The sequence below is a fragment of the Triturus cristatus genome, chromosome 1_2, assembly GCF_964204655.1.
Source record: "Triturus cristatus chromosome 1_2, aTriCri1.1, whole genome shotgun sequence".
Classification (NCBI taxonomy): domain Eukaryota; kingdom Metazoa; phylum Chordata; class Amphibia; order Caudata; family Salamandridae; genus Triturus; species Triturus cristatus.
The window spans coordinates 524,706,692-524,732,304 of NC_140580.1; positions in this window are offsets into that span (position 1 = coordinate 524,706,692).

Genomic DNA, 25,613 nt, shown 5'->3' on the forward strand with positions numbered 1-25,613 from the left:
TGAGAGACTATCTTTATTTGTCGACCTGCACCTCCAGCCCATTGTACAGGAACTTCCATCATTTGTTAAAGATACCAGTCACTTCCTTCAGATTATTGAAAAATTAAACCAAACCTACACATTTGATGATGATACTCTTCTGGCTACATTTGATGTTACATCATTATACACCAATATACCACATGAGGATGGGCTTATGGCATTATCTGAAGCTCTTAATAAAAGAACTGTGAAAAAGCCATCAACAAATGTGCTTACCAACTTTGCAAGAGTTATCCTTAAATCCAACAATTTTACATTCAATGGAAAACACTATCTGCAGATACAAGGGACTTCCATGGGTACTCGGATGGCTCCATCCTATGCAAATATCTTCATGGGCAAACTAGAGAACTGTATACTTGCTACTTCTAGCATCAAACCACTGGTATGGCTACGATACATTGATGACATATTTATAATATGGAATTCAGGAAGTAGAACATTGGAACAATTTACAGCTTATATCAACAATATCCATCCTACCATCAAATTTACCAGCAGCAATACTAAACAGAATCCTCATCTCCCTTTTCTGGATGTGCTACTCACCATTCATGAACACAAAATTACAACTGATCTGTACCACAAGCCTACAGATGCTCATTTGTATCTAAACTGGACTTCATGTCACCCACACCACACTAAACTGAGCATCATCTACAGCCAAGCACTCAGAATAAGACGCATCTGCAGCAATGAGGAAACCTGTAAAGACCATCTACAGGAGCTTGCTACATTATTTAAAAGGCGAGGCTATCCTCTGCATATCATACAGCAACAAATTGACAAGTCTTTGCAGATACCCAGAGAAGCACTTATTTCGAATACCAACGGCAGAAACAAAAGTGACAGAACTCCATTTGTAGTGGACTATCATCCATCAGCTCCTAACTACAGAAATATAATGCAAAAAACATTTCCCTTACTGTCCACTTGTGAAAAATTGCAAAAGGTTTTTCCAAAACCACCAGTCATTGCTTACCGCAGAGCTCCAAATTTACGATCTCTTATTGTGAGAGCTGAACTCAAGCAAGCTGTAACAAATGCAGGGGTTCATTGCTGTGACTCTAAAAGGTGCATCACGTGTGAATATCTTTTACAAACATCATCTGCAACTAGTTCTGTTACGAGAAGGACCTATGCAATAAGGCAGCATCTTACATGTCGCTCAACATGCATTATTTATGTGATTCAGTGCCAACGGCAAAGCTGTAAAAAGCAATATGTAGGCCAAACAGTGAATGACCTCCGTACACGATTCAGGAACCACAAATCTGCAATAATTAATAAGAAAATTGACCAGCCTGTAGCCAATCATTTTAACCTTGTGGATCATTCACTATCAGATTTGAAGATTTTCCCCGTGGAACATGTTTCAAAGGAAGAACTACTGGACTCCAGGGAAAACTTCTGGATGTACCGTTTAAAATCACTGCATCCAGATGGACTGAACATTACTGACAACACAACCTGATTACTGCATATCTCAAGAGCTCTCTGGACTGCATTGATTCCACATTCCAAATGGAATCTTCACTCATGATGCTTTTTGAAAATTCAGCTGTCATCTGTGCAGCCACAGAGCAAACCATCTTGTACTACCTGAGGAAGGCGGAAGCTGAAACGTTGTAGTGGAAATATATTTTTGTTCTTTGGTGAATCTATCTGTTTGAGTCACTTCTTTCTTGGATATATATATATATATATATATATATATATATATATATATATATATATATATATATATATATATATATATATATATATATATATTCACTGAAAAAACCATAGGTTTCACACATGTTATAGTTAGCTGGACATTTTACTGATAAAAAACCAATGAAATTCCCCCGTTATAGTTAGTGCAGGCAACTATAACTCACGCGACCGCAATCCTCTGCTGATGACATATGTGTCTTTATGAAAAAAAAATATTTGCAATATATGTATAGCTAAAATGTAATGGAAGAAGACATGGGCAAATAAGTGTCTAAATACAGTATTAGCATCAGCAGAGGGTTACGGTCGCGTGAGTTATAGTTGCCTGCACTAACTATAACGGGGGAATTTCATTGGTTTTTTATCAGTAAAATGTCCAGCTAACTATAACATGTGTGAAACCTATGGTTTTTTTCAGTGAATTTGCAAGGTTTTTTAAATGCTAATTCCTAACTATAACGTGTGTGAAACCTATGGTTTTTTCAGTGAATTTGTACAGTTTTTTAAATGCTAAGTTACTTTACGCCATTCGTGGCGTGCGCGCCCACTTAACGCAGTTCGTTCCGAGCGCGCACGGTGCGCTTCGCGCACCGTGCGCGCACAGTGAGCACGCGGTGCGCTTCGCGCACCGCGCGCCCACTTTACGCAGTTAGTGCCGTGCACGCACGGTGGGCACGTGGTGCGCTACGCGCACCGCGTGCCCACGTTACGCTGGATGGGCCATGTACGCACGATGCGCTTCGCGCACCGTGCGCACATGGAGGACATATTATGCGCTTCATTGTGAAAGGTGATGTTTTCATTTTTGACTTGGAAAATGCATGGGAAAAACGCGTTTTGGGACCCCCCTTTTTTCTCAGCCCCCGCTTGACGAATCCCCCCGAGACTTTCAGGGTAGGAGCGGAGCATAGCGCCCCACCTATTTTGAAAATTTCGCGAGGATTCGTCAACCGGCGCCAAAGTTATTCCAAATAGAATGTTGCGGATTTCCTATGGAAACAGGGTCCTAACTATCACTATCTACTGGCGACCGCCAGTAGATAATATATATATATATATATATATATATATATATATATCAAAGCCACAAAGTTGCCCTCCCAGGCATAGACGCACTCGAACACCTTGTAGCTTCAAGCTTTTAATAGGTACAAAACAGTCTGCATGCCAAATGTAATTACAGCGATCTTGTCGTTTTTTCGCCTGACGCGTTTCAGTGCCGATTGCACTTTCCTCAGAGGCCCGACAGTCACTTGTGCAAAGCTGACCCTCCCATTAAGTACGCAATTTCTGCCCTCCAATGGGCTGCTCTAATGGGCATTCGTGGCTTTATGGGACATGTAGTCAGCAAATCAATACCCCAATGGGTGCACTAAATTTTGCTGTTCAAGAAATTCAAAAGCCCTCGGATGGGCCTCGGCGTGCAGGACTGCTTATTCATCCTCACCAGATGTCCCACATAACGGCTCCGAGATCAGAAGCTTCGTGGCCCCCATTGTTCACTGGGTGGTGCGTCTATTGCGGCCGGGCCGCCGCAAAAATTTCAAAGCTACAAAGTTGCCCTCCCAGGCATAGACGCACTCGAACACCTTGTAGCTTCAATCTTTTAATAGGTACAAAACAGTCTGCATGCCAAATGTAATTACAGCGATCTTGTCGTTTTTTCGCCTGACGCGTTTCAGTGCCGATTGCACTTTCCTCAGAGGCCCGACAGCCACTTGTGCAAAGCTGACCCTCCCATTAAGTACGCAATTTCTGCCCTCCAATGGGCTGCTCTAATGGGCATTCGTGGCTTTATGGGACATGTAGTCAGCAAATCAATACCCCAATGGGTGCACTAAATTTTGCTGTTCAAGAAATTCAAAAGCCCTCGGATGGGCCTCGGCGTGCAGGACTGTTCATTCATCTTCACCAGGTGTCCCACATAACGGCTCCGAGATCAGAAGCTTCGTGGCCCCCATTGTTCACTGGGTGGTGCGTCTATTGCGGCCGGGCCGCCGCAAAAATTTCAAAGCCACAAAGTTACCCTCCCAGGCATAGACGCACTCGAACACCTTGTAGCTTCAAGCTTTTAATAGGTACAAAACAGTCTGCATGCCAAATGTAATTACAGCGATCTTGTCGTTTTTTCGCCTGACGCGTTTCAGTGCCGATTGCACTTTCCTCAGAGGCCCGACAGTCACTTGTGCAAAGCTGACCCTGCCATTAAGTACGCAATTTCTGCCCTCCAATGGGCTGCTCTAATGGGCATTCGTGGCTTTATGGGACATGTAGTCAGCAAATCAATACCCCAATGGGTGCACTAAATTTTGCTGTTCAAGAAATTCAAAAGCCCTCAGATGGGCCTCGGCGTGCAGGACTGTTCATTCATCCTCACCAGATGTCCCACATAACGGCTCCGAGATCAGAAGCTTCGTGGCCCCCATTGTTCACTGGGTGGTGCGTCTATTGCGGCCGGGCCGCCGCAAAAATTTCAAAGCCACAAAGTTGCCCTCCCAGGCATAGACGCACTCGAACACCTTGTAGCTTCAAGCTTTTAATAGGTACAAAACAGTCTGCATGCCAAATGTAATTACAGCGATCTTGTCGTTTTTTCGCCTGACGCGTTTCAGTGCCGATTGCACTTTCCTCAGAGGCCCGACAGTCACTTGTGCAAAGCTGACCCTCCCATTAAGTACGCAATTTCTGCCCTCCAATGGGCTGCTCTAATGGGCATTCGTGGCTTTATGGGACATGTAGTCAGCAAATCAATACCCCAATGGGTGCACTAAATTTTGCTGTTCAAGAAATTCAAAAGCCCTCGGATGGGCCTCGGCGTGCAGGACTGTTCATTCATCCTCACCAGATGTCCCACATAACGGCTCCGAGATCAGAAACTTCGTGGCCCCCATTGTTCACTGGGTGGTGCGTCTATTGCGGCCGGGCCGCCACAAAAATTTCAAAGCCACAAAGTTGCCCTCCCAGGCATAGACGCACTCGAACACCTTGTAGCTTCAAGCTTTTAATAGGTACAAAACAGTCTGCATGCCAAATGTAATTACAGCGATCTTGTCGTTTTTTCGCCTGACGCGTTTCAGTGCCGATTGCACTTTCCTCAGAGGCCCGACAGTCACTTGTGCAAAGCTGACCCTCCCATTAAGTACGCAATTTCTGCCCTCCAATGGGCTGCTCTAAAGGGCATTCGTGGCTTTATGGGACATGTAGTCAGCAAATCAATACCCCAATGGGTGCACTAAATTTTGCTGTTCAAGAAATTCAAAAGCCCTCGGATGGGCCTCGGCGTGCAGGACTGTTCATTCATCCTCACCAGATGTCCCACATAACAGCTCCGAGATCAGAAGCTTCGTGGCCCCCATTGTTCACTGGGTGGTGCGTCTATTGCGGCCGGGCCGCCGCAAAAATTTCAAAGCCACAAAGTTGCCCTCCCAGGCATAGACGCACTCGAACACCTTGTAGCTTCAAGCTTTTAATAGGTACAAAACAGTCTGCATGCCAAATGTAATTACAGCGATCTTGTCGTTCTTTCGCCTGACGCGTTTCAGTGCCGATTGCACTTTCCTCAGAGGCCCGACAGTCACTTGTGCAAAGCTGACCCTCCCATTAAGTACGCAATTTCTGCCCTCCAATGGGCTGCTCTAATGGGCATTCGTGGCTTTATGGGACATGTAGTCAGCAAATCAATACCCCAATGGGTGCACTAAATTTTGCTGTTCAAGAAATTCAAAAGCCCTCGGATGGGCCTCGGCGTGCAGGACTGTTCATTCATCCTCACCAGATGTCCCACATAACGGCTCCGAGATCAGAAGCTTCGTGGCCCCCATTGTTCACTGGGTGGAGCGTCTATTGCGGCCGGGCCGCCGCAAAAATTTCAAAGCCACAAAGTTGCCCTCCCAGGCATAGACGCACTCGAACACCTTGTAGCTTCAAGCTTTTAATAGGTACAAAACAGTCTGCATGCCAAATGTAATTACAGCGATCTTGTCGTTTTTTCGCCTGACGCGTTTCAGTGCCGATTGCACTTTCCTCAGAGGCCCGACAGTCACTTGTGCAAAGCTGACCCTCCCATTAAGTACGCAATTTCTGCCCTCCAATGGGCTGCTCTAATGGGCATTCGTGGCTTTATGGGACATGTAGTCAGCAAATCAATACCCCAATGGGTGCACTAAATTTTGCTGTTTAAGAAATTCAAAAGCCCTCGGATGGGCCTCGGCGTGCAGGACTGTTCATTCATCCTCACCAGATGTCCCACATAACGGCTCCGAGATCAGAAGCTTCGTGGCCCCCATTGTTCACTGGGTGGTGCGTCTATTGCGGCCGAGCTGCCGCAAAAATTTCAAAGCCACAAAGTTGCCCTCCCAGGCATAGACGCACTCGAACACCTTGTAGCTTCAAGCTTTTAATAGGTACAAAACAGTCTGCATGCCAAATGTAATTACAGCGATCTTGTCGTTTTTTCGCCTGACGTGTTTCAGTGCCGATTGCACTTTCCTCAGAGGCCCGACAGTCACTTGTGCAAAGCTGACCCTCCCATTAAGTACGCAATTTCTGCCCTCCAATGGGCTGCTCTAATGGGCATTCGTGGCTTTATGGGACATGTAGTCAGCAAATCAATACCCCAATGGGTGCACTAAATTTTGCTGTTCAAGAAATTCAAAAGCCCTCGGATGGGCCTCGGCGTGCAGGACTGTTCATTCATCCTCACCAGATGTCCCACATAACGGCTCCGAGATCAGAAGCTTCGTGGCCCCCATTGTTGACTGGGTGGTGCGTCTATTGCGGCCGGGCCGCCGCAAAAATTTCAAAGCCACAAAGTTGCCCTCCCAGGCATAGACGCACTCGAACACCTTGTAGCTTCAAGCTTTTAATAGGTACAAAACAGTCTGCATGCCAAATGTAATTACAGCGATCTTGTCGTTTTTTCGCCTGACGCGTTTCAGTGCCGATTGCACTTTCCTCAGAGTCCCGACAGTCACTTGTGCAAAGCTGACCCTCCCATTAAGTACGCAATTTCTGCCCTCCAATGGGCTGCTCTAATGGGCATTCGTGGCTTTATGGGACATGTAGTCAGCAAATCAATACCCCAATGGGTGCACTAAATTTTGCTGTTCAAGAAATTCAAAAGCCCTCGGATGGGCCTCGGCGTGCAGGACTGTTCATTCATCCTCACCAGATGTCCCACATAACGGCTCCGAGATCAGAAGCTTCGTGGCCCCCATTGTTCACTGGGTGGTGCGTCTATTGCGGCCGGGCCGTCGCAAAAATTTCAAAGCCACAAAGTTGCCCTCCCAGGCATAGACGCACTCGAACACCTTGTAGCTTCAAGCTTTTAATAGGTACAAAACAGTCTGCATGCCAAATGTAATTACAGCGATCTTGTCGTTTTTTCGCCTGACGCGTTTCAGTGCCGATTGCACTTTCCTCAGAGGCCCGACAGTCACTTGTGCAAAGCTGACCCTCCCATTAAGTCCGCAATTTCTGCCCTCCAATGGGCTGCTCTAATGGGCATTCGTGGCTTTATGGGACATGTAGTCAGCAAATCAATACCCCAATGGGTGCACTAAATTTTGCTGTTCAAGAAATTCAAAAGCCCTCGGATGGGCCTCGGCGTGCAGGACTGTTCATTCATCCTCACCAGATGTCCCACATAACGGCTCCGAGATCAGAAGCTTCGTGGCCCCCATTGTTCACTGGGTGGTGCGTCTATTGCGGCCGGGCCGCCTCAAAAATTTCAAAGCCACAAAGTTGCCCTCCCAGGCATAGACGCACTCGAACACCTTGTAGCTTCAAGCTTTTAATAGGTACAAAACAGTCTTCATGCCAAATGTAATTACAGCGATCTTGTCGTTTTTTCGCCTGACGCGTTTCAGTGCCGATTGCACTTTCCTCAGAGGCCCGACAGTCACTTGTGCAAAGCTGACCCTCCCATTAAGTACGCAATTTCTGCCCTCCAATGGGCTGCTCTAATGGGCATTCGTGGCTTTATGGGACATGTAGTCAGCAAATCAATACCCCAATATATATATAATATATATATATATATATATATATATATACACACACACAGATTCCTGGGTTCGGGCTTTCCTATGCACAACGCCAGCGGTGCCTCAGCCAATTGCAAGGGGGCATGCAGCTTTAAAAAGTGGGCTGGAAAACACTTTGTAAAACCTGTTGGCGGCATCTGAGGAAGTTTGAATACGAAACGCGTCATGCCGTATGCCGATGGTCTTTAACTAAAGCACAGTTACCTGAAATCCCGTGTGTGCTCGACTTCCTTGTCATGCTGAGGGAGTGTGGAGTAGATGTTTGAGGTGCGGCCACAAGCACCTATTGAGTGCCCACCCCCAAAATGTTCGGCGGACTCTGTGGCAACTTCTTGGTTTAACTAAAAACTTTTTGGTAACGCTGAACCGCCGCATACCCGGATTGAGCCCAGCCGTCAAACTGATGAACCGCGACTGCGTGGGAGTGCATCGCTTACCTAAGCGGTGTTTTCGGACCTGATTCGGGATTCCAGCGGTGGGGTGAGGGACATGGGGAGCTGTTATTTGGCCCACAACAAGAAAATCAAGGCATGCATGGGGTGAAGGGAGCAGACACCGCCCACTGGGGCTAGTACTCACGCTTGGATGCCTGCTCCGCACGGACTCAGATTCCTGGGTTCGGGCTTTCCTATGCACAACAACGCCAGCGGTGCCTCAGCCAATTGCAAGGGGGCATGCAGCTTTAAAAAGTGGGCTGGAAAGCACTTTTTAAAACCTGTTGGCGGCATCTGAGGAAGTTTGAATACGAAACGCGTCATGCCATATGCCGATGGTCTTTAATTAAAGCACAGTTACCTGAAATCCTGTGTGTGCTCGACTTCCTTGTCATGCCGAGGGAGTGTGGAGTAGATATATACACACATATATATATATATTCTTTTTTTATGAAAAAAGGGTTGAGGATAAGTTATAGTTAGGAAAACTTCAATAATCATTTACATGGAATATCAACTTAAACAACACAAACATTGGAATGTCTAAAGTTACAGTTAGAGCTTAAAGTTATAGTTTGTTCCCCGCCCAAAACATACTTTAACTCATGCACATCTGTACACAGTGTTGTCAACTCACTAGCCACACTCCATTAACTATAACTTGCCCCTCTACCTTTCCCACTGTTCTTATAAATGATGATATTTCAAATGTTATGAGTTTTGTAATGAATGCCACCATTTAACATTCTGTGATATAATATGAAAGGGTATAAGCAGTGCATGCAGAGGGCATGAGTTATAGTTAATGTAGTGTGGCTAGCTGGTTGACAACACTGTTCAGAGCAGCATGAGTTATCTTAAGTTCTGGGTGTGGCTCAAATTATAACTTTAAGTTCTAACTATGGCAATAGAATTTCTAATGTTTTTGTTGTTTAAATTGGTTTTCTATACAAATGATTTATTATGTTTTCCTAACTACAAATTATCCCCAACCTTGGCTTTTTCATTGAATGTCAATGACTTTTTTCATACAAATGTGTTTGTAATCATAAAATGTTGTTTAATATGGTATTGTTGGGAAACAACCTTTACAATGCAGTCATTACATCGCACTACCTTTACAATGCAGTCATTACAATGCAACATATTTTACATCGCATGCCATAACAACGCAGCCATTACATCGCATGTCACTACAACGCATTTCATTACAATGCATGTCACTACAACGCATGTCATTACAACGCAATGTAAGGTAAGTATTGGGGAATAGTACGTTTTACCCCTCCCCTATCCAACACTTACCCTACTGTTGCACTCACTGGAGCGGCAATACTAATTTTTACCCCTACACTATCCAACACTTACCCTACTGTTGCACTCACTGGAGTGGGAATAGTACATTTTACTCCTACACTATCCAACATTTACCCTACTCTTGCCCTTAAAAGGAATATGCATTGTAATGGTGTGCGTTGTAATGGTATGCATTGTAATGGAATGCGTTGTAAATGTAGTTTCTAATAATGCATTGTGATGTAAATACGTGTGTTGTAAAGGGTGTTGCGATGTAAAAACTGCATTGTAAAGGCATGCGTTGTAAATGTTTGCGTTGTATCGTCATACATTCGCTCTTGTTTTGTTTACATTTTTGTTTGGTACAGTGGTACTTTTGCAAACGTTCTTTATGAGGAATGTTGTGGCGTACACTGGAGTGTTGTTGTGTGGAGTGGTGTAGAGTGGTGTGCTGTAGAGTGAAGTGGCATAGAGTGTAGTAGAGTGTTGTAGAGTGGATAGTTGTCAAGCGAAGTGTTGTACCGTAGAGTGGAGGAGCGTCATAAAGTGGAGTGTTGTAGAGTCGAGTGTTGTAGAGTGGAGTAGAGTGATGTAGAGTGGAATGGTGTAGAGTGAAGTAGAGTATCGTAGAGTGTAGCAGATTAGAGTGGCTTAGAGAGTGTCATAGAGTGGAGTAATATAGAGTGGCGTAGAATGGAGTGGCATGGAGTGGAGTAAAATGGAGTAGTGTGTCAAAGGAGAATGGAGGGGCATAGAAGGAGTTTTGTAGAATGTGGTAGGGTGTGGTAGAGTTTCATAGAGTAAAGTCAAGAAGTGTTGTAGCATGGTATAGAGCAGAGTAGTGTGTTGTACAGTTGAGTGGTATAGAGTGGAGTAGAGTTTTGTAGAGTGGAGGGTAATAGAGTGTTATAGAGTAGAGCACAGTGTCACAGAATGGCATAGAGTGTCGTGGAGTAAAGTGTCATGGCGTAGGGTGTCATTGTGTAGAATGTTGTGGCGCAGAGTGGAGTGGCGTAGAGTGGAGTGCGTAGAGTGGAGTTGTGTGGAGTGATGTCGAGTGGAAAGGCATGAGTGAAGTATCATGTCGTAGAGAAGAGTGGCGTGCTGTAGAGTAGCGTGTTGTAGAGTAGAATTGAGTAATGTGTCATAGAGTGGTGTGTCATACAGTATCTTCCACTTGAGGGGACATAGAGTTGAGTGGCGTAGAGTGGAGTGGCATGTCGTAGAGTGGAGTGGTGTGTCATAGAGTGAGGGAGGGGATGTGGCCTAATGACTAGGGCAGTCAACCTTGAACCTGGGAAACTGGGTTCGAGTCTCTGTAGGGATGCTCAACATCCTGTGATTCTAGGCAAAATCACTTAATCTCCCTGTGCCTAACAAAAAACTTAATGTGTGTAGTATCCTGCTCTTGTTAATGTTATGTCATTTACACCTCCTGCTCAGCCAGTGTCTGTGCTGTGCGCTCAATAGAATGTTGGAGTCATGATGTGCCTCGGAATGTTAGGAGACTGTGAGGTGAAGTGACAGTTGAGCAAAGGCTGAGCAGCAGGCAGGCTGCATCTGGTGGGGCTGCTCTTGAGAACATTACTACTTGTTGTACATTTAACTATCTTTCAATAAAGATTCATGAATCTCATCCTTCCTGCGTGGACCTTCATCACTACATTTATTTGGCAACGAGTTGGTGACGTACCTACGTGAAACAAGTGGATTTCAGGAACCTGGCGTAAAATAAAAAGGACCTGAAGATGAAAACAACCACAAGGCCTAGAGTTTCTTCCACCGCAAACCACAGAATGAGGTATCCAGAAGAAAGGAAGTACTCCAAACAAGGAACAAGGGAGTTCTACTTTGATATCAAAGACGTCTACATGAAAAAAAAAAATTCCTCACAGAAAAGAAGACAACGAGATACAGGTAAAGATTAAGCACTACGCCTTTCAGCCCCACCAGTGTCCTCACCAACGGACAGCCCTAGCTCAGGCGTGCTGTGCTCATCTACGTCACCCACTTTGGACTTTAGTGAAACATCTACTGCTTGTACTTTCAGCACATCAACTTTACAGGCAGAAAAATCAGCTCAGTCACGCTGGTGCATTTCTAAGGTACATACTCTATGACCTTGTGGAAATACAAATACATCTTGGAGCTTTGGGGTAACTTAAAGAAGAGGAACCATGACCAGTCTTGTCTTTAAATGCGGCATGTAATGGAGTCATATTGCTGCCTACGATGTGTGATCTTGTGCACTTCTACCCCACATCTCCTTGGTTTTCTCATGATTCTCTAAGGCGGTTCTTTATGGAGTCTACATGCTTGTCTGGCATTCCAAGGATGTTTTGGTTGTGTTTGCGCATTACTTAGTGCGCGTTATGTCTCATGGACATGTACTTCATTGACTATGTATCTTGCTGTCTCTTTACTGCCAGCTGGATCGTGCTGCTCGTCGAGGACATACTCTCACCGATTTTTTGCTCCTCAGAGACCCGGTCTCTCTTGCAGTTAAACCGCTGCTTTGCGGTTTGGTATTCAAACGTTTTGACAGTTGCAGTGTGCGCAAGAATACCTGCGTGGAGCCTCGTTGCCATCGAGATTGTTGCTAGGCAGATTTCCTAGCTGCTGAAGGACGCTTTGCAACCTATGCAGGCCGAGAGCCACCCGTCACAGCGTTCCTTACCTGTCGCCATGTTGTTTTTCAAGATCAACATCGTGTGAAACGCTACGGAACATTTTCTATTTCTTTCCCACAGCGGTTTTTTCTTGTCTTTGCTGCATACTGTTTCGCAAGCTTCTTCAACTTAATAGACCATAAGCCTATAGCGGAAGGACATTCAGGACAGTAGGTACTGAGGCAATCGTTTTTTTCTAGACCTCGACTATATGTGTACTCTTCAAAAAGGATACAAGATATGTCCACCATATAGACGTGCTACAAAGCAATGAAATTTGAACAAACTAACTACTCCGTCCCTTTTTCGTTTCTTGCTCCATAGACTCATTGAGCATTGTCGTCACCAAATTTCTGACTCTGGTTTTAATGTTGATGATCTGAATGTCGGAAAATAGTGCAGACTTCTAGTTAAATTTGAAATGAGTCACAGAGAACCAGATTGTAGGTTATGATTTAGGTGTTTAGTACGCTTAAAAGTCTTTGCGTAGTCAAAATATGATTTTATTGCACCTAAAAGAAAAGCTATTATTTTTTATGGAGTTGTGTTTATGGTCAAATTATCAATTACTATTCTATTTCCATATAAGCAATTTATTGACGTGGCATACTTGTTTGCTACACTGCTGTCAAGTTGAATTGTAGCTGGAGTTACTATAAGGATTTTATAGTACATTTGCCTACATGGGCTAATTATGTTTTCCACCCTCACATAGGGCATCGTTGCATGGGTGTTAATCCCATTTACATTTGTAAACCATCCCTATACTGAGGAATAGGTTATGGGTACAGTCCTATTCACAGTAGCTTCCTCCCTTACATCACGGGGTAGGAAATGGTTTATAGTCCCATTTATGGTAGATATCCTCCCTTTAGTTTCTGGGTAGGTCATGGGTCTGACCCACCTTCTCGTGCATTGGTTCTTTCACACAGGGTGTGTCAGTTTGGGGCCAGTCCCATTCACATTTGCTTACCCCCTTATGTCAGGGGTAGGTTATGGGTTTTATTCCCATCTTCTCTTACACTTTTACCCCACACACAGGGTGTATTTTGGGGTTTCAGTCCCATTACAACATTTCACTACATGTCACCTCTACATGGGGGTTGTCCCTACACAGGTTATCATATTATGGGTCTCAGTCCCATTTGCTGTCATTTTCCTAAAATGTCATGCTTACATCATTTTACATTGTTGTACATACAACGTTATTCTCTTCATCATTTTATTTTCATTATGAAATTGGATGAAGTTGAATTATACTCATTTGTATTTTTATTCTTCTCCTCTGTTTTCAGACTTGTTCAGTTATACATGTGATGTTCTCTCTTTTCTCATCCTTGGTACCTTAACTATACACTTTGTTGTTATTCTACCTTTGCCTCTAGTCCTTCCTCTTTTGTAGTGTTTTTCTCTTTGTTCCGTGTTCAAGAGGACATCTTTCCCTCTCTTCTTCTGTGGTTTGGGTGTCAGTCTTGTGTCCTTTTCGCGTTGTGCCTCGTCTTTCCTTTCTTGCTTGCCTGCCTGGCCAGTGGGTGTGTTTGGGGGTAGTCTTTGGTGTCACTATGTCTTTCTGCACCTTGTTGTTTCTTTCGCATTTTTTACTGTTTTCTTCTCTTTTGTTATTCGTTGTTGGAGAGTTTGGGTCATTTCTATTTGTGTTTACTTACCCTTTGCTTCCTCTTTGTCTTCTTCCACCTATCTCTTTGCTCTGCCTTGGTGGCTCTTTTCCTTGACGTTTATTCTGTTACATTGTTGTTACTCCTATGTATTCTTTTGTCAGTTTACTCTCGTTACATATTATTCAATTACAGGACTTGTGCTTCTCTTGTGTAAGGAATAGGGATATGTAGTATCCTGCTCTTGTTAATGTTATGTGATTTACACCTCCTGCTCAGCCAGCGTCTGTGCTGTGCGCTCAATAGAATGTTGGAGTCATGATGTGGGTTGGGAGACTGTGAGGTGAAGTGACAGTTGAGCATGGGCTGAGCAGCAGGCAGGCTGCTCCTGGTGGGGCTGCTCTTGAGAACATTACTACTTGTTGTACTTTTAACTATCTTTCAATAAAGATTTGTGAATCTCATCCTTCCTGCATGGACCTTCATCACTACATTTATTTGGCGACGAGTTGGTGACGTACCTACGTGAAACAAGTGGATCGCAGGAACCTGGCGTAAAAAAAAAAAAGGACCTGAAGATGGAAACAACTACAGAGCCTATAGTTTCTGCCACCGCAAACCGCAAAATGAGGTATCCACAAGAAAGGAAGTACTCCAAACAAGGAACAAAGGAATTCTACTCATGAAAGAAAAAATTTCCCCACAGAAAAGAAAAGAAGACAACAAGATACAGGTATAGATGAAGCACTACGCCTTTCAGCCTCACCAGTGTCCTCACCAACGGACAGCCCTAGCTCAGGCGTGCTGTGCTCATCTACGTCACCCACTTTGGACTTTGGTGAAACATTTACTGCTTGTACTTTCAGCACATCAACTTTACAGGCAGAAAAATCAGCTCGGTCACGCTGGTGCATTTCTGTAACACAACTGGTGCTCATGTAAAACGCTCTGATACCTTCAGGTCTAGTTCGCGCTGTATAAAAAAAAAGGAACGATAGAGTGGAGAGGCGTGTTGGAAAGTGGAGTGGTATGTCATAGGATGGAGTGACATGAAGTGTCGTTGAATGGAGTTGAATGGAGTGTAGGGTTTCAGACTGGAGTGGCGTGTTGTAAAGTGGAGTGGCGTGTCATAGAGTGTTGCTAAGTCTCTGGCTCAGCTGTACAAGGTTTATTTTCACACCCACTGTTGACACGAGTGAACTTAGTCAAGCGGAGTGTTTTAGTGTGGAGTGGTGCATCATAAAGTTGAATGAGTGGTGTGTCATAGAGTGGAATAGTCCGGTGTAAAGTGGAGGGGGTTGTCGTAGAATGGAGTTGCCTGTGGTAGAGTGGAATTGGTGTGCCGTAGAGTGGAGTGGCATGTAATAGGGTAGAGTGGCGTGGAGGGTCGAACACAGGATTATCAGAGTGGAGTGTTGTGGAGTGGAGGAGAATGTCATATAGCGTACACTGGCATGGAGTGGCGTGTAGTAGAGGGTCTTTTGTCATATATGCTTTATCTTTTTTGGATTTTAATAGGTACTGCAGTACTTTCTAAATGCTGTACTCCATAAACCTTTTCAAAAATGTATTAATAAAAATCCTTTTCCCTACTCCCACAGAGTTTCCTAACCTGCCTTATTTCTTCCTCTACATTAAAACACTGACAAAAAGAAAGTGTGGTCTAAACAATATGGATGCCTTTTTATTTTGCAAGGCCTTTGATTCACCAATAATATTGCATTTCGTCATCGCCGTGTACCGCGATATATCATGAAGGGACCGGGGTTTACTGCAGCTCAATATATTACTAAGTGTTCTGTCCCTTAAAACGTAAAAACTACTTAGCCAATTGAGAGCAAATACCCAAAAGGAGCCCTTTCCACGCCGTACAATATATTCCTGCCAAATTTCATGTAGATCTGTTCCGCCACTTTCTGGCTATGTCTGTCCAAAAAGTCTATGGAAAATGCATTTGTGGAAAAACAAGTTTTGGGACCCCCCTCATTTGTTTGCACCCCCTTAACTAATCACCATGAAAGTGTGCATCATCAGCCAATATAGAAAACTGAAGAGGTCTGCAAAGTCTCATGTAGATTCATCAAACTGAGGCAATGTAGTAGTAAGCATATATATATTTATATATATTGTAGGTCCTTAACTTCGCAAAGGAAGAGACATCACTCATGGAAGAAAACCTTGTTTAATTGCACAAGTTACACGGACGTGCTTTGGCTGACGCCTTCCTCAACGTTTATCCAGCAAGCACCATTCAGTTCATTTTATTATAGTTCATTGATTCAACTTTAAATGACATCACAAATTGGAAGTGTTACAGCAAGCAAATAATGGATGGAATGCTGACAATGCAAACATTCTCCCCCAGTCAAAGGATCTGGGTGAAATCCATCATTATTTTGTCCACTACTCCACCCCAGTTTGGACCCAGCCATATGCAAATCAGTCTTGACCCTGTGCCTCATGGGAACATTCCAGACCAAACTGCCAGGCCAGGTCCTTCCTGGACCGGAAACAAGCATCCTGGGACCGGTTTCAGGGTATGTCACCCTTCTTCAGCCAGGCTAGCTTGATTCCAGTGGCACAGTGAGCAAGGGACCCACGTCTGTGCATACCCATCCCACTTAGGGCAAAAAGTGTTACAGCAAACAAATGATGGATGGAATGCTGACAATGCAAACATTCTCCCCCCTGTCAAAAGATCTGGGTTAAATCCATTGTTTTTATGCCCACTATGCCCCCCCAGTTTGGACCCAGCCATATGCAAATCAGTCTTGACCGTGTGCCTCATGGGAACAGTCCCATTTGGAGAACATAGACGAGTGCCACTTCAGAATATCGTATCTGAGACTTTGCAATTGTGCCGCCATTTTGTAGCATATACCATCTATATCATGGATACTCACAAACATTTGCCATGGGGCCACAAATTACAGTCTGTGGTGTGACCCAGGGCCGCACTGATTCCAGCAGGGTGGTGGTAGGGGGTGTGGGTAGGTTGGGGATTGTGTAAGGAGGTGTAAAAACATGTTAAATAAGCGGGGAAGCATTTATTTGGAAGTTGATAAATGCTTGTCCATTTATGTAATATTTTTTTCTGAATATTATTGCCCAGCCACTTAGCAGCTTGTGCTGCTGTTCACCAGGGGGGGCCGCATGCAAAGGTCAAGAGGGCCACAAGCAGCCCCGGGCTGTACTTTGAGGATCACTGATCTATATAAATCATTGTGATCAAGACTGCAGGACAGCCGAAATGCATTAGGGTAGCCTGAGAGCACTTCAATAAAGGCACTGAATGAATAACACTCCGAAGTGTCAGTAATTCTTGCTTGAAGTTGGAGGTGTTGGGGAAGAAGAAATGCAGACTTTGCTGGCTCTGCTTTGTGATCGACGTGCCCTCCTAGCAAGTGCTCGGCAGGGGCCAGCAGATGGAGAATTTATATATATGTATATATATACATACACAGTTGACCACTGACTTCTGGTTTTGGCTTTAACATGCTTAACCACTAAAATGTACTGGTTATGGTTAGCAACGACCACAACACACTGTAACTTACCCCACCCGCCATGTATTTCTCTTGATAGCTCTTTTTTTGTTCCTGTGCTAATGGCAAATTGGTTGTTGTGTGTGAATTCAAAATGGCTGTAACAAATAGATCCCTTCCTCAGCCCTTCGCATTTGATAACAAATTCAAATGTGATCAACAAGATTTGTGATTTTAAAAGGCACAGCCTGTAACTTTTTAAAACATTAATATCTTAAAAACTACTCAATAGATTTACATCAAACCAAGAAAAGAACGCTTTTTGCAGAAAGTTTAGTGTGAATTAATTAAGCAGTATGGGTGTTGATGCAAGCAAAAGTTCCTACAGGAGTCACAATAAGCAAATGTACCTGTTAGATCCTTCTATTTTGGTATTGTGGGCCTTAGGTGACAGTACCAAGCAATTGTCAATTTTGGTGCAAATCCATTCATGGGGAAAAATGTGGTGCCAAACAAAAAAATGCCTTTACAATTGAAAGTGTATCTGAACCATAACTACAAAGTATAGACCACCGCAGTGTAATACATATTTAGTGGTGTACTTGATACCATGGATACCTATTTGTCATGATATTTGAGAAAGGGAATGAAAGGCCAGCATGACCTCCATGTGTGTTGTAGAGTGTTGTAGAGTCCTGAGTACCTTGTGTAATGTGGATATATTTGTATAAGATTACCAATCTACATGCCAAATAATCATCTTTTTCTGATTTACATACTGATTTTGTGGTGTATTAAATATGCTGACAAATGTGCCTTTAATACTGGATATTCTAGAGCATCAAACACCTGGAAACTAAGGCTCTAATTATGATGCTGGTCAGAGTTGCCTCCGACCGACACCGTCTTAGTGTGGGAACCGACAGACCATAGTTCGGCAGTTCCATACATCGTATTACAATGCAATGCACATGGTGCAGTCGCAAACTCCCATTCCCCTATGGGGGCCTGTGCGGCGGTCAGAAACCAGCCGCGGCACAAGCTCCCATAGAGAAATGGGAGTTTCTGTAAACCCCTGCACCACGTGGTAGGCACCAGGAGGTGCCACACTATGCAGGGATTTACTAGGGGGCACCATGGGTGCTCCCCAGGCCCCCAACTGGAGGCTTTAGAGGTATGGGGGCCCTGCTTTAGGGCCACCAAAGTCGCTTTCAGACAGGCTTTTCAAGTCGGAAAGCTCGACATGAAAAGCTTGTCGGAAACCAACATCATAATCCCGAAGCTGGAAACGCCGTCGACAGGGGATTATGTGCGGCCTCTGACTGGCTGACGGGCTCCTTGAGCCCGTCGGAAGCCAGTCATCCAACCGGCCGGTTTAAACCGCTGACTGCCTACATGGTAATTAGTCAGTCTGACTTTAAATCATGGATGCCGGTCGGAAAGCCTCTTATCTGCAGCCATAGACTTTCCGACTGACATCCTAATCAGCCCCTTAGTGTCATCTAAGCACCTATTAATTTTGACTAGAGAAAGCATACTGTACTGTACTGTAAGAGTACTGTCATTGATAAGTACCCTTAGCCCATTAACATGAATTTCTCTCTTCAACTGTTGTATAGTGGTGGGCAGATACTATCAAAAAGGACTCTTGTCTGATCTAAATAAGCGTGGGCAGTGAACTCCGCTCTGCCGGCGTAATTTGCAGAGTTTTGCACACTCCTCACTCCGTGTAGAGTGCAGAGTTGCGAAAAACTCCACCAGCCGCCAGTGGAGCGGAGTTTACTGGTGTGCTCCTCCCTCAGTCCTCACCCCTAAAATTGGTGACCTGGGATTGGATCACTGGGAGGAGGCACTTTTCCAAATCCTCGTGCAGCAAATAGAATGTTGGTGTGTTGATTGGCTGTTGGGTCTGGACATGCCTTTGCTGAGTCGTCCTACTCCAGTTCGGAGAGGGCGGGGCTTGACTGTAATGCTACAGCCTATCATCTGAAGTGAGTTACCCTCCACGGATCCGCTTAAGTTAGCGGCAGTGGTGGCATCTTTTTTGAGTTGACAGGGCTAGTTTGTTTGCTCTTGGTGCTGCTGGTCTGGAAAGCAGTGAGGAGTAGGGCAGCTCTGTCTGGGCAGAGTATGGGCTGGGTGTTGAACCTCTCCTCCCCACAAATGCTTTCTTCATGCCGGCCTGGGGCTACACACCGACACACGTGCCGCAGGGCCCTGTCAGCACACAGCAGAGGCCAATGGCAGCGGTGGTTTGCGCTGGCACCAAGAGACTTGCTTTTGGTTTTGGGTTGTTCTTTATTTCCTCCCGCTAGCACAAGAAGCACCATGAGTTGACCAGTCTATGGAAGCAGCTTTCTTTTTTAGCAGAGGGCCAGCTCCTTCACCCACCCTGGTCACTCGGCTGCCTGTGTGGCAACTGAGCAGAACAACGTACGCTGCCCCTGCCCTGGCTGCCACACCATTGGTACCATGCCCATGCAGGACCCATGAAGCCCAAGCCCCCTGCTCTGCCACCACAGCCGAACCCATAGGCCCGCTCAGACAACCGCATGAGTCTGTCCTGCCACCACCAATTTCTCCCCCAAAGCCAGCGCCAGCACCACCTCCCACTGCGGCAGTCCCAGCCTCAGCTTCCTGAGCTTGAAGGTGGGAGGGCCTGGAGAACTGGGTGAACCATCGGCACCCTTCAGCATGCCTTCCATTGGCCCATCCCTGCCATCCATGGACACAGTGCAGGTAACCCGGCAGCGGGAGAAGTAGGAGCTGCAGGCACTCAACAACAAGTTTGCAGCCTTCATCAACAAGGTAGGAAACTTTTTACCTGAGTGCTGTACAGTTCTCTGACATGTGGTTGGTTATTCATAAAAGGCATGTATGGAATGGATGTCTGCTGCTGTCCGGCAAATCAGCCTGGCTGTGCTAAGAGTTAATTAGATGCTAGACTTTACTCCTATCTGTAGTGTAGACCAAGCAGATACCCGGGCACCCACATCGGAGATCATAGCACCACCTAGCCAACGCTCATGAAGCACCTGAGGGGCAGCAGTGGCTGAAACCCCCCCCCCCTCCAGTGAAACACATGTGGCATTGGTGGAATTTCACCGCTCGCAGAACTCTGCGGAATTCGGCAGAGTTTTCCAGTAACTCTGTGGAATCCCGCAGAGTGAAACTCCGTGAGCTCTGCCCAGGCCTACTGTGGTAGATCTCAATTTGCTTCCTTTCCTGTCCTCCACTTATTCCCTGTTTCCTCCTTAATGCTATGTACACTGCTTATTGCTCTTAGCTAGCTTTAGCGAATGCCATCACTAATTCAAAAGAGTTAGAAGAAGGGATTTGCTCAAAATCACACAATGGGAGGAAACCACGATCCATTTCAGGTCTGCTGGAATAAAAGCATATAACTTAAGAGCTCATTTAGAGTTTGGTGGGGGAGTTACAACACCATGTCAGCTCACATGCCGCACCAAGCTCAAGGTACCCCACCTCAAGTAGGATTTCCTTCTGTGGAGCCTCAGCTAAGTACATCAGTGGATACCATTTACTTGACAGCCTGTACACCACAAGGCTGCCGGGCCATAGTGACAATAACTCCTAGTTAATGTGGACACCCATTACTATGGGTCTTTGCTGGATATCACCATGTGAGGCATGACGGACCCCAGCAGAAGCAAACTCCCACTTTTGGAGATTGTTTTTGTAAAGCAAAAAAGTTCACTGAAAATAATAAGTCACTTGCTCATCAAACTCTTCTACCTTTCGAGCAGCCTCTTCACCAGTGGATGCGCTGAAAAACAGTGAGATCCCCAGAGATCAGATGGGGAAATCTCATAATATGTGAGAGGTCTGTTTCCATCCGGGGAGAAGAGGCCATACACCCTGCTGACATTGCAAGCTATCTACTCAAATTTACATGAGCCCCTTATCCACCACACCTCATCTCCACTTGTGCACGTGCATATTATCCTATATTAATCTACTTCAAGAGATACCAAATTGGCCAGAGAACTCCAAAAAGACACTACAGCCCAACCCTGCTCTACAGTTTTTAAAACTGGATGCTGCATATTTTTTCACCTGGTACGAATGCAAGCCGGCAGTGTTGGAAGGAAATAATGGCAAAGCTACCCCCCTTTAGCAGGATTTCTTCACTAATGCAGCTCAGATTGAGGAAACATGGCGGCAGGCTAACGCCTGTTGCGGGAGCTCCCGGACAAGGCAGTGAGAAGAGGAGGCACGCAACACTAAAAACTGCAAAAAGAAAGTCGGGTAAACCCGCACGGACTGTGTAATGCAGGACGTGCGGTAGCTTTGTTGATTAATACCTTAAATACTTAAAATTACGGTACAGTGTTTCCAGGCATATGAGTGCATCGGGGTGAGAGGATACGGCGCTTGGCGTCGGGCGGCCACATGTGGAGGAAGACTAGAGTGCCGATTCTCGCAGTCGGCTTCCAGGTCAGTGGTGGAAGTATGGCGAAACTGAGAGGCGAGGAGAAGGACGCTGAGGCATTGGTAGTGTAAAGTGGGGGGTAAAGTGGTGGAGACTATACAACTACTGAAGGGTGGTTTGGATGTGCAGAGGTCGATGGAAGAGCTTTCCCTCTATTGATTCAGCGGCTCCAGAGGCTGGTCATGACATTAGTTGTTGGGGGGAGCTCTTTTGGGTATTGGGCAGAATATAGGAGTAGAGGCCAATTCCACTTTACTGTTCCCTCTAAGTGAGCAAGGTCCAGTGGTGCACCCAACAGAAAGTGATCCAGCGATGAAGGGTCGGGTGAGAAACTGGTACCAGCTGAGATCCCTCCCTGAAGGAAGAAAGAAAGGCAGAGGGGGAACGGGAGAGGCAAATTGGGAGCCGCCACCCAAGGAAGCTACTGTCGTTGCCCCAGTCTCCCCTAAAGAGAAAGTCTTAAAGAGCTCTGGAAAATCTCGGCGGTGTGGGTGATGGAGCAGGTAGTGTAAAATTTTGTATACCTGCTCTATTCTGCATAAAAGTATTAATTGAATAACCTACTCATTATAATACTAATTGTGTGCTGTGATATATTAATATTAACCAACCTGCCTACACAAATTACACGTTTAAACTTGCTATTTGCATGGCAAAATAACTTTAATAACTAAAATACGTACGCGTATTAATAGTAGTATATGTGATAATTAGATATCTCATGCTTTATGTTGCTTTTGTGACGTTTGCACCTTCGTGGAGGACTGTAAAGGTGAATATACTGCTTTAAATGTCGCTATAGGCTAGGAAAAAAGAGATTAGTGAGGGTATAGCATTAGAAGCATCATTTCTTTGTATTAATTACTTTTTGTGTTTGTTTCGCTTAAGTTGACATTTCGGCCTGTCAAAAACATGGCGGCAGAGACCAAGTTCAGAAGTGGCCACCGTCTCATGAAGCGCGAAGTAAACTGCGCAAAATCGGATGGCTCCGTGAACTTCCTAATGACCTCTGTACACGCCGTTCCTGTCAAGGATAGGTTATTGGTGGACTGCCAAAGACCCCAGAAGATAGAAAGTGGAATGAATGAACAATGGACTTATTAAGCTAGAAGTCGAAATATTGCAACAATCGGGATTTGGTCACAACCGGAAATATATCAGCAAAATCCATGTGAACCTGGACTCTACAAATCGGACGTTTTTCCACAGACCAATCACAAACTCTCTCCGCCCAAAAATGTTTCATGTTATCCCGAAATTTATTATAAAAGAGTAGTAGAATAGGGAGGAGTTCGCTACGCTATTCGAGACCTTTTCGATGATGGATGCTGGCACGATTTCTGGTCCTTTGATGATCTTTGGGACTGTAACGTGCTGAGCAAAGGACTTTCGGACTCTGAGATCTGGCCTTATCCTTGGACAATTTAATGACAAAATTCGGTTGTGCTGAGCCAATGAATTAGAGAAAACCCAGATAGCCAGAATAGGCAAATATGATGTTCTGTGATTTAATTAAATTGATCTAGAAATTCTAAAATTTGAAGAGACAAATGCTGAATTAAATGAAAATTTAGATAAACATTGATTAACAGAAATTATGAGTTTGTGGTTCTTTAGAAAAGAGAATAGTGCATACTGAGTCTTAAATGTGTTTTAGCTGGTTCTAAAATCACCATCAACCAATCCAACAATTTGGTCTGATCCACCAAGTGGGCGGAGTGCCTTGATGTTTAGGATTAGGAATCTATAGGTGGCGAATGTTAATGTATATGATGTAAGATAACTTTTCTTTCCCTATAGGTTACAAGGTACCCCCACCCACATGTCCAGCACATCATTCTCCCTCCTGTGTGCAGACCTGTGAAAGAGAAACATGCGAATGTTGGTGTTATGGGCCCCACCAATGAATACATGTGTAAATGAGTTAGTGTGATGGCGGGTCTGCGACTTAGGGAGGATAGTTGTGTTCTCACTTTTTCCCCGAACTGTTATTTGCGCTGGATCATGGGCAAAAGGAGTTACGCGTTTTAGCAAAACCACCTACTTCTCTGAAATCATATTTTAAAATTATGGAACACGTTACAAGTGCACAATTAGTACAAACCACCGAAATTAAGGTAAAGAAAATCACGACGCAAACAACCCCTGTTCCACTCCCAGTGGAGAATAGGTTTTCTGCATTGGCTGGACTGTCTTCTTTGGGCGAAGGGCAACAGCTCGTGGAAGCAAGGGTTATAACTAATGGGAGCGCAGAGTCCCAGTCTTTCCAATAATCTCAAACTGGGAACTATTTCTAGTCCCCCCATCCTGGCGCATATAAGCCCAGAATCTTCCCGCCGCTGTTCTGTCCACTTAAACCTGGAGGAGGAATGCCAGGGGCGTATAACTGACCAAGGAGGCAGGGGTGATGAGAATTCCATAGAAAAATTGTTTTTGAACTTAAGGCAAGACCTTTTTGATAAATTTGAAATATCGAAGTCCAACCAAAGGGGGATACAGGATAAATACAGGATAAATGCGACGCACTAGAAGATAAATTGGATGATATAATGGCACGTACTTGTACTTTGGATGGGGAAGTTAAAACGTTGGCAGGAAATGTTCTGGAAAATTCTAAAGATATTGACTGGCTAAGGAAACAGAATAAAGGGTTAGAAGATGAAATTGAGAGATTGGAAACCCAATTTAGTCGCAATAATTTGAGGTTTCTACAAATCCCAGAGGGGCTAAAAAGGGGGATGTCAAAATCTTTATCTGTGCCCTACTTAGAGAGATCATGCCTGATAGGTCTGATATTGATTGTGAGAGAGAAATTCAGAGGGCACATCGGGACCCTTTCATGTTAAATCGAGGGAGGAAAACCCCAAGATTTTTTTACATTAATTTCCTTAATTTCATTTCAAAAGAGTTGATATTATCAAAAGCATTAAAAGAGGGCTCCCTTACTCACGATGATTTCACATATCAGATAAGATCTGATCTTAGCAAGAGGACCGCCCAGTGGCAATGGGAACTAGGTACTAGGATGAGTCAGCTTTGAGAAAAGGGAGCACAGATGCAACTAAAATTCCCGGCCACGCTAAAAATTATGTGGCAGAATAAGATGCACAATATTACCGACCCAAGGAGGTAGATGTATTCATGCAACAGATGAACAATAAAAAAACCAGAGATATATATGAGTTATAGCATGTCTGATGAAAAATAACCTTAAAAGGTCAAGAAGTAGGGGTTTGTAGGGGGCATGCATGTTTCTATTTTCCGTTTGTTTGCTTCGTTTTTCTTTGTTCTCTGCCTCCTTGTCCTTGAAGATCGGACTCTCAAAGGGCGGAGTGTATCACCCAAGAGGTAGAAGGGGGTTTCCCGTGGGGGAGGGGGGATGTGGGGCACTGGGTGTGGGAAGCAGAGGGAGAACAAAATAAAAGAAATTGTCCTTATTGATGTGGGCTGCGATTTTCCCTTTTGTAAGAACTTGATGGGACTGTCATCGCAAGGGGTCAAGACCGACTTTGTTCAGGAAAATGAGCATAGATAAAAATAAGATAATCAATATACTAATGTGGAACGTAAATGGCCTAAGATCTAGGAAAAAAGTGTATTGAGTAGCAGAATTTTGTAGGGATAGTGTAGCCCAAATAATACTACTTCAAGAAACTCATCTAGAAAGGACGGAGTGTAGGCAGTGTTTTATAAAACTTAGATGGATACAGGAGGTGATATGTTCAGATCAGAGTGGTAGTTCTAGAGGAGTTGCTATAATTGTTCAAACTAACCACGATAGAAGACTTCTTAAATATGTGTCAGATTGTTCAGGTAGGTGGTTAGTAGCTACTCTTTTAGTATATGGTAGGCCCC